The sequence below is a fragment of the Ovis canadensis genome, chromosome 10 (genome assembly GCF_042477335.2).
Source record: "Ovis canadensis isolate MfBH-ARS-UI-01 breed Bighorn chromosome 10, ARS-UI_OviCan_v2, whole genome shotgun sequence".
In the NCBI taxonomy this organism is placed as follows: Eukaryota; Metazoa; Chordata; class Mammalia; order Artiodactyla; family Bovidae; genus Ovis; species Ovis canadensis.
The window spans coordinates 70,985,027-70,999,177 of NC_091254.1; the positions used below are offsets into that span (position 1 = coordinate 70,985,027).

General features: G+C 35.7%; 1 pseudogene; it reads right to left on the minus strand.

Moving 5' to 3' along the window:
• Positions 1-8,279: 8,279 nt before the first annotated feature.
• Positions 8,280-10,080, minus strand: LOC138446793 (T-complex protein 1 subunit zeta pseudogene; annotated as a pseudogene).
• Positions 10,081-14,151: the final 4,071 nt, after the last annotated feature.

A 14,151-nucleotide genomic window follows, 5' to 3' on the forward strand; every position in this document is an offset into this window, starting at 1 on the left:
TTAGTTATAATTTAATTCATTATATATGTTATACATTTACGCTATTTAAATTATATTACTTATTGACCAGTCATACTAAAGTGAAATTTTAACAAAATAATAAGACATAATATGCCTAAATAAATTTTCTTTAATGAAAAACATGCATTAAAAAAATTCTGACTTTTATGAGGCAAACACAGGATTACAATTAATCTCAGTTTATCCATTCTCTATGTACATACACATTTTTCTATTTATCAATCTATTATTTATATTTAAATTAAAATAGATTTTAATGTAAAATATTAGAGAGGAAGAACAAGCAGTTTCAGCTTTGACAATGAGACTGGGAAGTGTCAGAAAGTGTCAGAAAGGAAGACAGAAAGTTAGGACTGAACCAAAGTGTTTGTCAGTATCTAGGGCAGGCCAGTTCTTTCAGTGAAGGGAAAGGAGTCATCAGGCTGCTTTGTTGTATTTTACTCCACTACCTACTGCCTGCACCATAAGTATTGAACAAAAGACTATTTAATGAGTCTTCTCTAGTCATTGAGAAGAAGACATGGCTTATGATACGAGCATGAATCAAGCATAATCATCAACTGAGTAATTTGGTTTTCCATTATGGGCCTCAATTTCTTTGGCACTGAAAGAAGAAATTAGCTAATATTCTTTCTAAGCACTAAAATTTTATGATTATATAAAGTGAAGTTTCAGACGTAAATATATTCTCCTTTAATTGTATTTTTAAATTGCTAAGGACTCATTTCTTTTACCTCTTCAGTACTAGTGGATAGCCATTAAGTACCAGTGGATATCCATTAAAGCCATGTGGAAGACTTAGATACTAGTCATGAACATTCTGTTTTACTCTCAACCAAAAAAAGAAAAAAAAAATGGTGGTCATTTTAAAATAAGTGAGAGCTGAGTGAGCTTTCAGGTCCAGGAATATGAAGAAGGCACAGCATGGACTTTTCAGTACAAAGCGTCGATTCATATTCTGAGCACAAATGGGAGCAGTAGCTTTGGAAAAGATACAATCTCTCTGTCTTTTTTAAGGGGTCTCTAGTGGATTGGACTTCAGAATTAACTTATAAGTGGGAAGCAGCCATGCTTCATCCCATGTGGAGTGATGGGACTGTGACAAGTGGGAGTGAGTAGAACCCTCCTAATTGCTCTCTGATTTAAACCTTTTCTATAATGCTGTGCTGGTGAAAAGTACTGAAGCTGCATAACTTTTTTGGTATTTTCTAATATTATATAAAATATTACCAACAGGATTTCTTTGCTCTTAAATCACTGACTATTGCAAATAAATGTGGAATTTATGTATTAATGGGGTCATGGTTAGCCAGAAAATGTAACCTAATCTGCGTAATTATTAAGGTATGAGAGGAAGAGGGCTTCCCTGATAGCTCAGCAGGGAAAGAATCTGCCTGCAACGCAGGAGACTCTGGAGATGCAGGTTTGATTCCTGGGCTGGGAATATCCCCTGGAGAAGGAAATGGCAACCCACTCCAGTATTCTTGCTTGAAAAATACCATAGACAAAGATGCCTGATGGTTACAGTCCAAAGGTTCCCAAAGAGTCAGGCACTATTGAGCAGGAGCATGGACAAGGAGACGGAGATAATAACTGAAATGTTTCCTCTCCATGAATAGTGTTTCTGCCTGAACTGAGCATCCTGCATGTTAATTTTAGAATCAAAATTTGTCCTAAAGTGAGAAACAAAAAGGCATAATTTTTTTTGTTGTTCTTAATCAGAGGCTATATCTGTAGGTCTCATAAAAGAATGTGCATAGTGGTTGTTTGCACTTAGAATTGTTAGTAAGTCTTGATTTGGGGTAAATTAATTTAATCCCATGAGTCTAATTAACAGATATAGCATATGTGTTACAACAGGTACCAATCTGGTCAGACAAATAAAAAGTAATTCCTCTCTGTGACAGGGCTGTGTGTGTGTGCGTGTGCGTGTGCGTGTGCGTGTGCGTGTGTGTGTGTGTATGTGTTTACATGTGATGAGAGAGAGACAAAGATAGAGAGAGACAGGAGAAAAAAAGAAAGAAAGAAAGGAAGGAAGGAAGAAGGGAGGGAAAATAATTTGCTACATGAAAAACTAAAGAGATGTTATAAATCAGAGACATTAATATTTGGTGATAGAAGAGAACTGAATTATACCAACAGTGTAATCCTTCTTGATCTTTGAATTCACTCTTGTGTTTTCACCTGAAATGGCAATAGGAAATTATTATCGATGTGTCAATAAATAGTTAAATTGTTTTGGAGCATTGAAATAAACATAAGTAATTACAGACAGTCTTTTCAAGTTGACTAGTAAAAAATAATATAGAAAACTATTGTCCATTTATCAATATATTTAGTGAAATCTCCCTTCAGTATCTCCATTTTCTGGTAAATATTTGTTACAATTAATTGTAGTATGCATCTAGAATGTTCTGGATAGTTTAAAAGGGTAATGGCATCTAGGCAGTCATTTAGATCATTTATTGTGTATTCTAAATAAATATGAAATAATTTACTTTTATAATATGATAAATCCAGAGCTAATACAGGATTGGATTGGAAAAGTGAGCATAAGAAAACATCAGGAGGCTCTCATGATAGTTCAAATGAGGGGTTTTAGTTGAAACAGAAATATGGGAAGGGCAGAACCATATTAGACTACTGTGTACCTTTTCAATGTCCACAAAATTTGTGAGTGGAAAGAACTTCCAGGAGGAAAGGTAGCAGTTAGAAATACAAATTTATAGCTTCCAAAAATGCTCACACAGAAAGGCTAGAGGAAATACTGATTGTTTAGTCTAAAATATGACTCACAATATCTTCCTGTTAGGTTGAAAGCATTATATTGCTTTTTTCCATTATTATTATTTTCTACTTTACTGAGGAGAAAGTGAGAAAAAAATGCCAAGTCATATTAAGAAAGCATACTTGACTAGGAGCTCTGTGTCATGCAAACCTATTTTTAAAAGAATGCTGTAAAAATCACATTTTAGGGATTTTTGGAGAGTAAGATAGACTTTCAAACTCCGCTTTACTATACAGGGCATTTCAGGGAGTACTTACTCCAAGGGTTTGGTCACGTTTGACGATAGAATATTTTATTTTATTTTTTATTTTTATTTTTTCCACTTTGTTTCTTTATTTATTTTTTTCCCTTTATTTTAATTTACAATACTGTATTGGTTTTGCCATATATTGACATGAATCCACCACGGGTGTACATGTGTTCCCAAACATGAACCCCCCACCCACCTCCCTCCCCATAATGTCTCTCTGGGTCATCACCGTGCACCAGCCCCAAGCATGCTGTATCCTGTGTCGGATATAGATTGGCGATTCGATTCTTACATGATAGTATACATGTTACAATGCCATTCTCCCAAATCATCCCACCCTCTCCCCCTCCCTCTGAGCCCAAAAGTCCGTTATACACATCTGTGTCTTTTTTGCTGTTTTTCATACAAGGTCATCATTGCCATCTTTCTAAATTCCATATATATGTGTTAGTATACTGTATTGGTGTTTTTCTTTCTGGCTTACTTCACTCGTATAATAGGCTCCAGTTTCATCCATCTCATCAGAACTGATTCAAATGTATTCTTTTTAACAGCTGAGTAATACTCCATTGTGTATATGTACCACAGCTTTCTTATCCATTCATCTGCTGATGGACATCTAGGTTGTTTCCATGTCCGCACAAAGACAGAAATATAGATCAATGGAACAAAATAGAAAGCCCAGAGATAAATCCACACACATATGGACAGCTTATCTTTGACAAAGGAGGCAAGAATATACAATGGAGTAAAGACAATCTCTTTAACAAGTGGTGCTGGGAAAACTGGTCAACCACTTGTAAAAGAATGAAAATAGATCACTTTCTAACACCATACACAAAAATAAACTCAAAATGGATTAAAGATGTAAATGTAAGACCAGAAACTATAGAACTCCTAGAGGAGAATATAGGCAAAACACTCTCCGACATTAATCACAGCAGGATCCTCTATGATCCACCTCCCAGAATACTGGAAATAAAAGCAAAACTAAACAAATGGGATCTAATTAAAATTAAAAGCTTCTGCACAACAAAGGAAAATATAAGCAAAGTGAAAAGACAGCCTTCTGAATGGGAGAAAATAATAGCAAATGAAGCAACTGACAAACAACTAATCTCAAAAATATACAAGCAACTTACGCAGCTCAATTCCAGAAAAATAAATGACCCAATCAAAAAATGGGCCAAAGAATTAAATAGACATTTCTCCAAAGAAGACATACAGATGGCTAACAAACACATGAAAAGATGCTCAACATCACTCATTATTAGAGAAATGCAAATCAAAACCACAATGAGGCACCACTTCACACCAGTCAGAATGGCTGCAATCCAAAAATCTGCAAGCAATAAATGCTGGAGAGGGTGTGGAGAAAAGGGAACCCTCCTACACTGTTGGTGGGAATGCAAACTAGTACAGCCACTTTGGAGAACAGTGTGGAGATTCCTTAAAAAATTGCAAATAGAACTACCTTATGACCCAGCAATCCCATGGCTGGGCATACACACCGAGGAAACCAGAATTGAAAGAGACACATGTACCCCAATGTTCATCGCAGCACTGTTTATGATGATAGAATATTTTAAAATGATGTCATTCAGTACATTTAAGAAACTTAATGGATTGCAACTCTAGGAAAAAATTTATTTTTAATCAGAATTGACTATAAACAGCATCTTGAAATGAGTGGCCATTTACTGAGCTTGAGGAAAGTAAAGTATTTACTTTCAAATGTCATCCAAGAGAAACACATACTACTTAAACTGTTATATTGTATTCTTTTTCATCATTAGAAAATTTATGAGGTAAGGAGTGTGGATGGGACATTTGCAACAATATCCCAGGTGTTTGACAGTTATAAAAATTACCTAAGAAATAGTAGATTAAATTTTGCTAAGTGAACACATGAATGAATCATATGTGGAATTACTTGGAAGAATTGAAAGGGCTTATAACTCATGATTTGTGAGGGGTAAGGTGAAGGTTTCCATGGTTTCAAGCCTGGGCAGCTGAGATGATACTAGTGTCATTAACAGAAGGAGAAACAAAAAGAGTAAAAATAGGAAACAGAATAAAAAAATATGAAAGAGAAAAAGTTCACAACCAGCCAAAACAGCAACACAGAAAAGTGTAATTTCCCACTATTCAGTGGGAGAATCTAGGGGAAGTTCACAGCTAGTGACACAGTTCGGAGTTATTTTCCCAGATTAAGTATTGCATTCCTAAAAGTAGATGAACTTGAAAGGCAGAGAGTATAAAGAAAGTGGGTTGAAAATACCTCCATATTGAGAGAGTGAGATGGAGGTAAGAGTGGGCAAGAATTTAAAAAAAAAAAAATGAAAGCAATGACAAAAACCAGCCGATACAGATAGCATGATACAAGCCAGGAAAAGAAAGAATATCACAAGGAGAAAGTAGTCAAATAAATTGGAATCATTTAAGGTTCAGAAGTGCCATCTATAACCTTCTCTCACCCCCAGTATGAACCAGAAGCAGACTAATCTAATTGAACTGACCCCCTTGCGTTCAGATTTAATTTACTAGCCCTGTCAAAACTATTTTACTTTTGGAAAATTTAACTGACTAAGTGTTCATTCTCTACCTAATCATTTTACATGGTCACAACATTTCAAATTCCCCATCTCACCACCTTGAAACTTATGGCTTCCTTTAGTAGAGCTTTGAAAACACACCAAAATCTCGCAGACGTACAAAGATAAATGCCAGATATGTTCATAAGTATAAATTCCAAATGTGCCTTTTAATTTGACATCAAGTTTAATATATTGATGCAGCATCCTTTTAATAAACACAATACTGTTTTTATAAGTCCAACATTTCCTTCTCACACATCAACCAGTGTTTCCAACGGATGGTTTCCCCTTTGCCTTTTATGTGATTTACTCTCGCTCCTTTCTGTCATCATACAGCAGCTGCTCTTTGATTAGCCTGCAGTCAGCTTGCTTCTTTCTGTCCGGTTAGCTTGTAGCTTTCTCTCTGCACTGCCTCTCAACTCTTTCACCTCTCATTATCCTTTTGCTGTCAGTCTTGTTCAGCTCAGCTTCTGTCTTCATTCTCAGTTCCTATAACTGTAATCTCCTTCTATTTTTGGTCTGCTGATTTTGTTCTACTTTATCACGCATTAAAAAAAAATCACGCTACATTTTATATACTGCAACAGGTCTGAAGTTTTGCACCACAGAATATTATATTAGCATTTTCCCTGATCCCATTTTACTCCTAAACTTATTCCCCTTATATCATTTACTCTTCTAGGCACATTAGGGCTGAAAGTCCTCACTCTTTGTGTAGCACCCATGAAGTAATATCCTTTATTGTACTAAAGCAATTGAGAGTGGTCACCAGTGAATTGCTCTTTTGGGCTACTCCAGGGAAAGACTCTCTATTTTCTTTTTTCAATTATTATTTCTTATTTCCACTAAAGAAAAAACACTCTGAATAGAAATATAGAAAACTAAACCCAGATTTATTACAAGTCACTAGTAGGAATTTTTCCATTTTTTAATTTGTTTTGATATCATTTGGTTGGAAGAAACAAAAATTCAGAATCAACAGTTCTAATCTGTAAGTTTTATTATACCCTGTGCAACTTATACCATCATCATGACATTAAAGCATGAAAAACAGTAAGTTCAATTACCTACTTGATGAGTTCTTGGCAAATGTCAACCAGAAGTGTCATGACTAAATTCAGTTTTTATTACAGAGTTGAGGCAAATATTTTTGTGTCAGTGAACAAAGTTAAAGACACAAATTTCTTATCCATTTTAATGCTAGATGATTGCCTATCTCAAACTATATTAGATTATTCATTAAGAAGGGCTATGAGGTGTGTTTTCCATTTCCTCCATATGACCATCCATCAGTTTTCTAATCTGTAAATAAAAGGCTCGACAAGAAGTTTCCTATGATAATTTTCTTCTAAATTGTTGTAGTTGCTGTCACATCCAATTCTTTGCAACCCTATGGACTGCAGCACACCAGGCCTCAGGGTCCTTCACTGTCTCCGAGTTTGCTCAAACTCATGTTCACTGAGTCAGTGATGTTATCTAACCATCTTATCTCTGGTTGCTGCCTTCTCCTGCAGGAAAGTTTCAGGAAACTTTCCCAGCACAAGGGTCTTTTCCAATGAGAGTTATTTGCATCAGGTGGCCAAAGTATTGGAGCTTCAACTTTAGCATCAGCCCTTCCAATGAATATTCAGGATTGATTTCCTTTAGAAGTGGTTGGTTTCATCTCCTGGCAGTCCAAGGGACTCTCAAGAGACTTCTCCAACACCACAGTTCAAAGCATCAATTCTTTGGCTCTCAGCTTTCTTTATAGTCCAACTTAATATTTCTAATTTTGCATAATAGTTTCAATTTTGTTCACCAAAATAACAGAGATAAATGAAAAGTTTATCTTTTTAACTTCCCCCTTATCTGAAACTAAATTTTAGTTAATTTCATAGAAAGCTCAACAAGATAATTTCTAGAAAAAGTACTTAATCTGGAAAATCTAAAATTTTTGCAACTTAAGTTTTCTTTTCTTTTTGTTTGTGTTTTTCAAGGAAAATTTAATAACAAGGTAGATAACATATGCTTATCTAACATGTGTGTTTCTATCATGGAAGTGAAAGCAAAACATCCTGTTTATTGGGTAATTCATGGCCCTTGTATGTGTGTGCACTGCAGGGCAATTTCAAAAATACTGTGATTATAATTTTAGAACTTCAGAATCTGAATAAGTACCAGAGTTCTCTCCTTTTTTATATGTAAAAAGAAAAGAAAATACTTTGAAAATTCTTTGCATTTTGGACAAAAATTCTGTAGCTATATTCTTAGATCGTTCTGTAGAGTTTTCACGATTCAGATGATACAAGGGAAGCTTCATATCAGTGTTTTAGAGAATTCGTTTCACCTCTCATGATCTCATTAATCAGGAGAATGTTGGTGGTGATAACAGTGCAAAAGTGAAGAAGCTGCTTCTACACAAAATAGTTATCCCATATGTCTACATCTTCTGCTATCACTGGCTCACCTGTGTTCAAGTCCACATCCACAAGTAGACATGACTCCAAATGTTTTGCTTGAATTTTAACTAATATTTCCAAAGGTTTAAAACAGAATGCTGAACAAGAACTTTGGGATAGTGAGCAAGGCATCGGTAAATGCACTCCAAGTTGTGTCCTGACCTTCACACTGGGCTTGTATTTATCTATAGATATTCACAGACAAGTCCTGCACATCCCAAACAATCAGGATTTGGGTCATCAAGCGAATTTGGTGCATAAGCCCTTCCGTATTTCTCCTTTTAGCACTTCTCAGATCTAGTCTGCCTTCTTTTCAAAAGCATCTAAAAAAATGGTGTCAATTTCCTTTCAACGAAGAATAGCAAATTCTTTATCTGAATCACTACAGACTTTCTTTTTCAGGTCTATTATTTTTTGACTCTGTCTTCAGTGAATTTTGTTTTATCTCTTACTAGTTTCTCCTCCTCTGTACTCTTGCAATTAAAAAAAAAAAACACAGAATTCACCTCTGTTTTTTTTTTCATATTCTAATAATACCACATTGTATCTGAGGATGCACACCTCTCTTACCCTCTTTTTCATATCAGGATGCTGTGCCCCCTTGTCCAAAATAAGACCTCTGATTAAGCCAGGATTGGTTTCAGGTTTATGTTTCATCCCCATGATCTCAACCATGATGAGGTCAATAGGTTCATCTTTCCTTTTTATGCCCAAAATAGAGTTCACTGTAGCTTCTGTTAATACATCAGCAAGGTCAGCATGAACTTTAGTTCATAGAGATATCCAGGGCACATCTATCTATAAGTGTTTCCTTGTCCATCTCTTTGTTTACTTTGTTCCAAAAACTGAAGTGCATTTCCTTTGACGTTTCAAATAGCTTTGTAATTATTCTGGGATGAAGATCTTCAAACATGTAGAGAGCCATGTGCTTTCAGTTCAGTTCAGTCACTCAGTCGTGTCTGACTATTTGGGACCCCATGAATCGCAGCATGCCAGGCCTCCCTGTACATCACCAACTCCTGGAGTTCACTCAAACTCATGTCCATTGAGTCAGTGATGCCATCTAGCCATCTCATCCTCTGTTGTCCCCTTCTCCTTCTGCCCCCAATCCCTTCCAACATCAGAGTCTTTTCCAATGAGTCAGCTCTATGCATGAGGTGGCCAAAGTACTGGAGTTTCAGCTTTAGCATCATTCCTTCCAATGAACACCCAGGACTGAACTCCTTTAGGATGTACTGGTTGGATCTCTTTGCAGTCCAAGGGACTATCAAGAGTCTTTACCAACACCACAGTTCAAAAGCATCAATTCTTTGGTGTTCAGCTTTCTTCACAGTCCAACACTCACATCCATATATGACCACTGGAAAAACCATAGCCTTGGCTAGATTCTGCTTTTTAATATGCTATCTAAGTTGGTCATAACTTTCCTTCCAAGGAATAAGTATCTTTTAATTTCATGGCTGAAGTCACCATCTGCAGTGATTTTGGAATCCAAAAAAATAAAGTCTGACACTGTTTCTACTGTTTCCCCATCTATTTCCCGTGAAGTGATGGGACCAGATGCCATGAGCTTTGTTTTCTGAATGTTGAGCTTTAAGCCAACTTTTCACTCTCCTGTTTCACTTTCATCAAGAGGCTTTTTAGTTCCTCTTCACTTCCTGCCATGTGCTTTAGGAGCTCTCTAATGATTAGGACATTGGAAGTATACCATCCACAATTTTGTCATCCTGGGTGGTTGCTACTTTGGCTGTTAAGGAGGTGGTCAGGTGTTGAATTTGCAATTTATGAAGAAGCACATTTTCCTCTTTAGTAGCTTGATGTCTCCAGCACCAGAAGCAAGCATCTTCATGGTGCCCTTAGGTTCCAAGTTGATCCTCAGCACGTCCTACATCCCTTGAACCCCTGCACTGCACTGATATTGACCACCAATGCTTCTTGGGCTCAGGCCACCTCGGCCTTGGGGTTTAGGATTTTCACAGCCGCCATAGCTGACCCAGCAGAGGAAGATAAGAGTCCTGGCATATGGAAAGCCCTGAGGCAGTTCAGTGTGACCAACAACTTACTTTTTCTTTACTGCAAATTCAGAATTCTTTATACAAAGTATCAGTGAGTTTCTAATTGCCAAATTCAGCTAACCTTCGCTGAATTGATCTTACCCTATCTCTTTGCTGAGGTAGCTTCATAATACGCTTTATATAATGCTTCTCTATGCTTGATATCTTTATCCTCTGGTTCTTCTCTCTGTGATGGTTCCTTCTCAATATCACCATCTGTCTCTGCTAGTATTTTTTATCTATGCAATCACATGCTGCTTATGCATTAGTTATTCTTAAAGGTGTATCTGCACCCTTTATTCCTCACCTTGCTTTCTAGATATTCACATATATCTGGTGGCGGGTCATATCTGTATTTTTTACAAGCTACTAAAATCTCTCCCTGACCTTACTGGATATCACTATTCCCCATTTGCCTAATATATGTTCTGCATCCTAACTATCTTCATCAATAGTACTATCATCCAGTCACTAGGCCAGATCTGAGACTACCCTCCTATTCCTCAAGCCTCACAACTGGTCACTTTAACTATACCTCAGGGTCACTCAAATCACAGTTCCTGTCTCAGTGGTTCCCTTTGTTCGCTGAAGCTTTATGCTTTCAGGTGAGTTTTCCACAAATCAATGTCATCAAGCCCTTCGACTAACCCCTGAGTTTCTTCCCAAGACCTTGACAATGAAGAACAAGTACCTCTGGATGGTAAAGAAGACTTTACATGATCTGAGATTCACTAACTCTCCAGGTATCTACTACTGATTCCATTTTCTATCCCACTCTTTTGACAAAAGCAAAATAATTTTCTGTTCTTTCTTGGCCCCTAGTCTTTTTTCACAGTTTTCATCCATCTTCAGTGTTGCTCTAAAAAAATCTAATAAAAGTCTGTATATTCTCCTTATCCTCCTGTAAATGCTAAGGCAGTCGATTTACCACCTGTTTTTGTTTTGTTTTGTTTTGTTTTTTTGTTTGTTTGTTTTTTTGGTATATTGTCCTCCTCTTTAGAAAAGAGTATTCAGATGAAATGTATGTTTTCAAACAACCAACAGGGGCAAAGATCTGTATTAAATGTACCTTGACATTTATTTCTCTTTATGTTGTTTTCTTCTACAAGAAATACACAGTTCTTCATAATTCTTCACTTTTATGGAGAGAGCCTTTTTGTTATATTTGTAAGCTTTAGAAAATTATAATATGAACCATTACCTTTCCCTGGATTATATGTAGAAATTGCATAATTTTGATTTAATGTTTTCTATTGACAGCAGCCGTTTTTAAGCATATTCACTATCATTTTAAGCCTGATTTCGCCAATACCCATTCTATGAAACAATGATTCAAAAATATCTTCCATGCTCAAATTAATGTTAGAAATGCTGTGTTAAAAGTCAGCAGATGTTTTTGGTGTAGGAAATCTTAAAATTATTGTTTTATTCATGTTCCCTTTGAATATTCAGGAGGGAGATATATAATAATAGAGTGCTTCACAAACACATTTCATCAAATAATATTTTTTAAATGACAACTATTTCCTTCTATCAGATGGATTTCTGGCAGTTATTATCATGTATCAAACCAACATCGATTTTGAAAATGCTGATCTGATTTTTAACCTTCTAAACTGTCAGAAGGTATTCCTTGGACTCATTTAATTAGCAAGTTCTAAATGTTATAAGAAGCTAATCTTCCACACTAAGTGAAGTCAGTCAGAAAGAAAAAGACATATACCATGTGACAATACTTTTATGTAGAATCTAAAACTTTGACACAAATGAACTTATCTATGAAGCAGAAGCAGACTCACAGACAAAGAGAACAGACTTCTTGTTACCAAGGAGGAGGGAGAGGGAAGAAGGAAGGATTAGGAATTTGGGAAAAACAGATGCAAACTATTATATTAGGATGGATAAACAACAAGGTCCTACTGTATAGCCCAGGGAGCTATATTCAATATCCTATGACAAAGCATTATGGAAAAATAATATATATATATATAATATATTATGTGTATATATATATATATATGTGATTCATTTTGCTGTACAGCAGAAATTAACACAACATTGTAAATCAACTATACTTCAATGTGCCTGTTAAGTCACTTCAGTGTCTGACTCTGCAGCCCTATGGACTGTAGCCTGTCAAGGTTCCTCTGTCCATTGGATTCTCCAGGCACAAATACTGGAGTGTGTGGCCATGCCCTCCTCCAGAAGATCTTCTGTACTCAGGGATTGAACCTGAGTCTCTTACTTCTACCTGCATTGGCAGGTGAGTTCTTTACCACTAGCGCCACCTGGGAATCCCCTACACTTCAATAAGTTAAACTACAAGAAAAGTGAATAGACTCTGTGTTCCTCCATTTGATGCATATCTTAGGGCCTGAGATGCCCCATCGAGTATTTTCAGCAGCAACAATAGAGTGATGCTTAAAACACAGTCCTTGGCATTAATGGCTCTGAGTTTGGAGCCAGTCTGTACCAATAAGTGTGAGACCAGTATTTACATATATAAATAGGTAACTTTGAGGAAAGTGTCAATCAAGTATAATGTGTCATCTAAAATCTTGCAGAGCACTGTATTCATGCTAGGCACTTCAGAGTAAAAACCTTAAAATCAACTGAAGAAGTTATAAAAGAAAGAAATTGGTCTACCAGAGAAAAAGGAACAATTCGTCTGAATAATTTCTTCAAATATAACATCTTCTGCTAGAATCTTTCACTGGAAGATTTAGCTATCTAATGAGAAATATCTTCTTGTTTCTTATTTGGTTATCATTTTGTCCTCTGTTGTAACTAAGGGTACTAGTCTTACTATTCTACTGAATGTTTTAACCCTCATTATGGAACCCAAAGGGCTTCTCCGGTAGCTCAGATGGTAAAGAATCTGCCTACAATGGAGGAGACACGGGTTCAGTCCCTGGGTTGGGAAGATCCACTGGAGAAGGGAATGGATATCCACTATAGTATTCTTGCCTCGAGAATTTCATGGACACAGGAACCTGGCTGGCTACAGTACATGGAGTTGCAAAGAATTGTACATGACTGAGTGTACCCTAAACTTATAAAACCTCAGAGCCCGAATTCTCAGACAGCTTAGCCTTTGCTCCCTTCTCTTAAAAAGTTGCATTCTCAGTCAACACAGAGAAAATAAACACTTTGAAGGAACTGTAAATAAATGGTCTTGATATAATGATGAAAAAATATATAACATATACATTTTAGATTTAATTACCTAGATATTGAGTATTTGAATAAATTGTCTTATTTCCGTTCTAGTTCCCTCAAAGGTGGTATTTCTCTCAGAATGGTATTCTTTCACACCTATACTTTAGATTACTCATCACTGAATTTCATTCTCATTCCATTTTCTCTTAAATAATCTCTTTAGATTTAAGGAAGAAGATTTATTTCAAAAGTTTGTTTTTGAAGTACTACAAAAGTGGAGATTTAATTTTTCTAACATAAAATTAGGTAGACTTAGGTAGGAGGGGTTTTTTTGGTTGTTTTGGTTTTGCTTTGTTTTTTTTTGTACCCCAAATTAATATTATACTTAGTAACTTTAAAAATGCATGCCTTTATTAATACAGTTGTATAAAAGCAAATTAAGATGCTCATGAAATCTCTTAAAAAATAAAACTCTGTTTTAAATTTGTTTTAGATAAATATAAAAAAATTTTAATCCATACTCATCAAGGTACAAAGGAAATAAAATTGACAGAAGCCATTCATATGATATTGTAACTCTGATAGTTTATAAGAATTATAAGATAGTTATAAGATAGTTATAAGAATTCTTATAAGATAGTTATAAGAAATCATGAATGTCAAGTTACAACTATTTGAAATCTTCAAGAATTGTTTTTTTTTTTTTAAGAAACTATCAGGGCACACACCCATATACTTTGAAGAAAGTAGACAAAGTTAGAAAGATAGATACTCATATAGAAAGTAAAAATCTTAAAAGGTACACAAAGTTGTTCCATGTGTTTAATATTTGACAGTTGCTTTT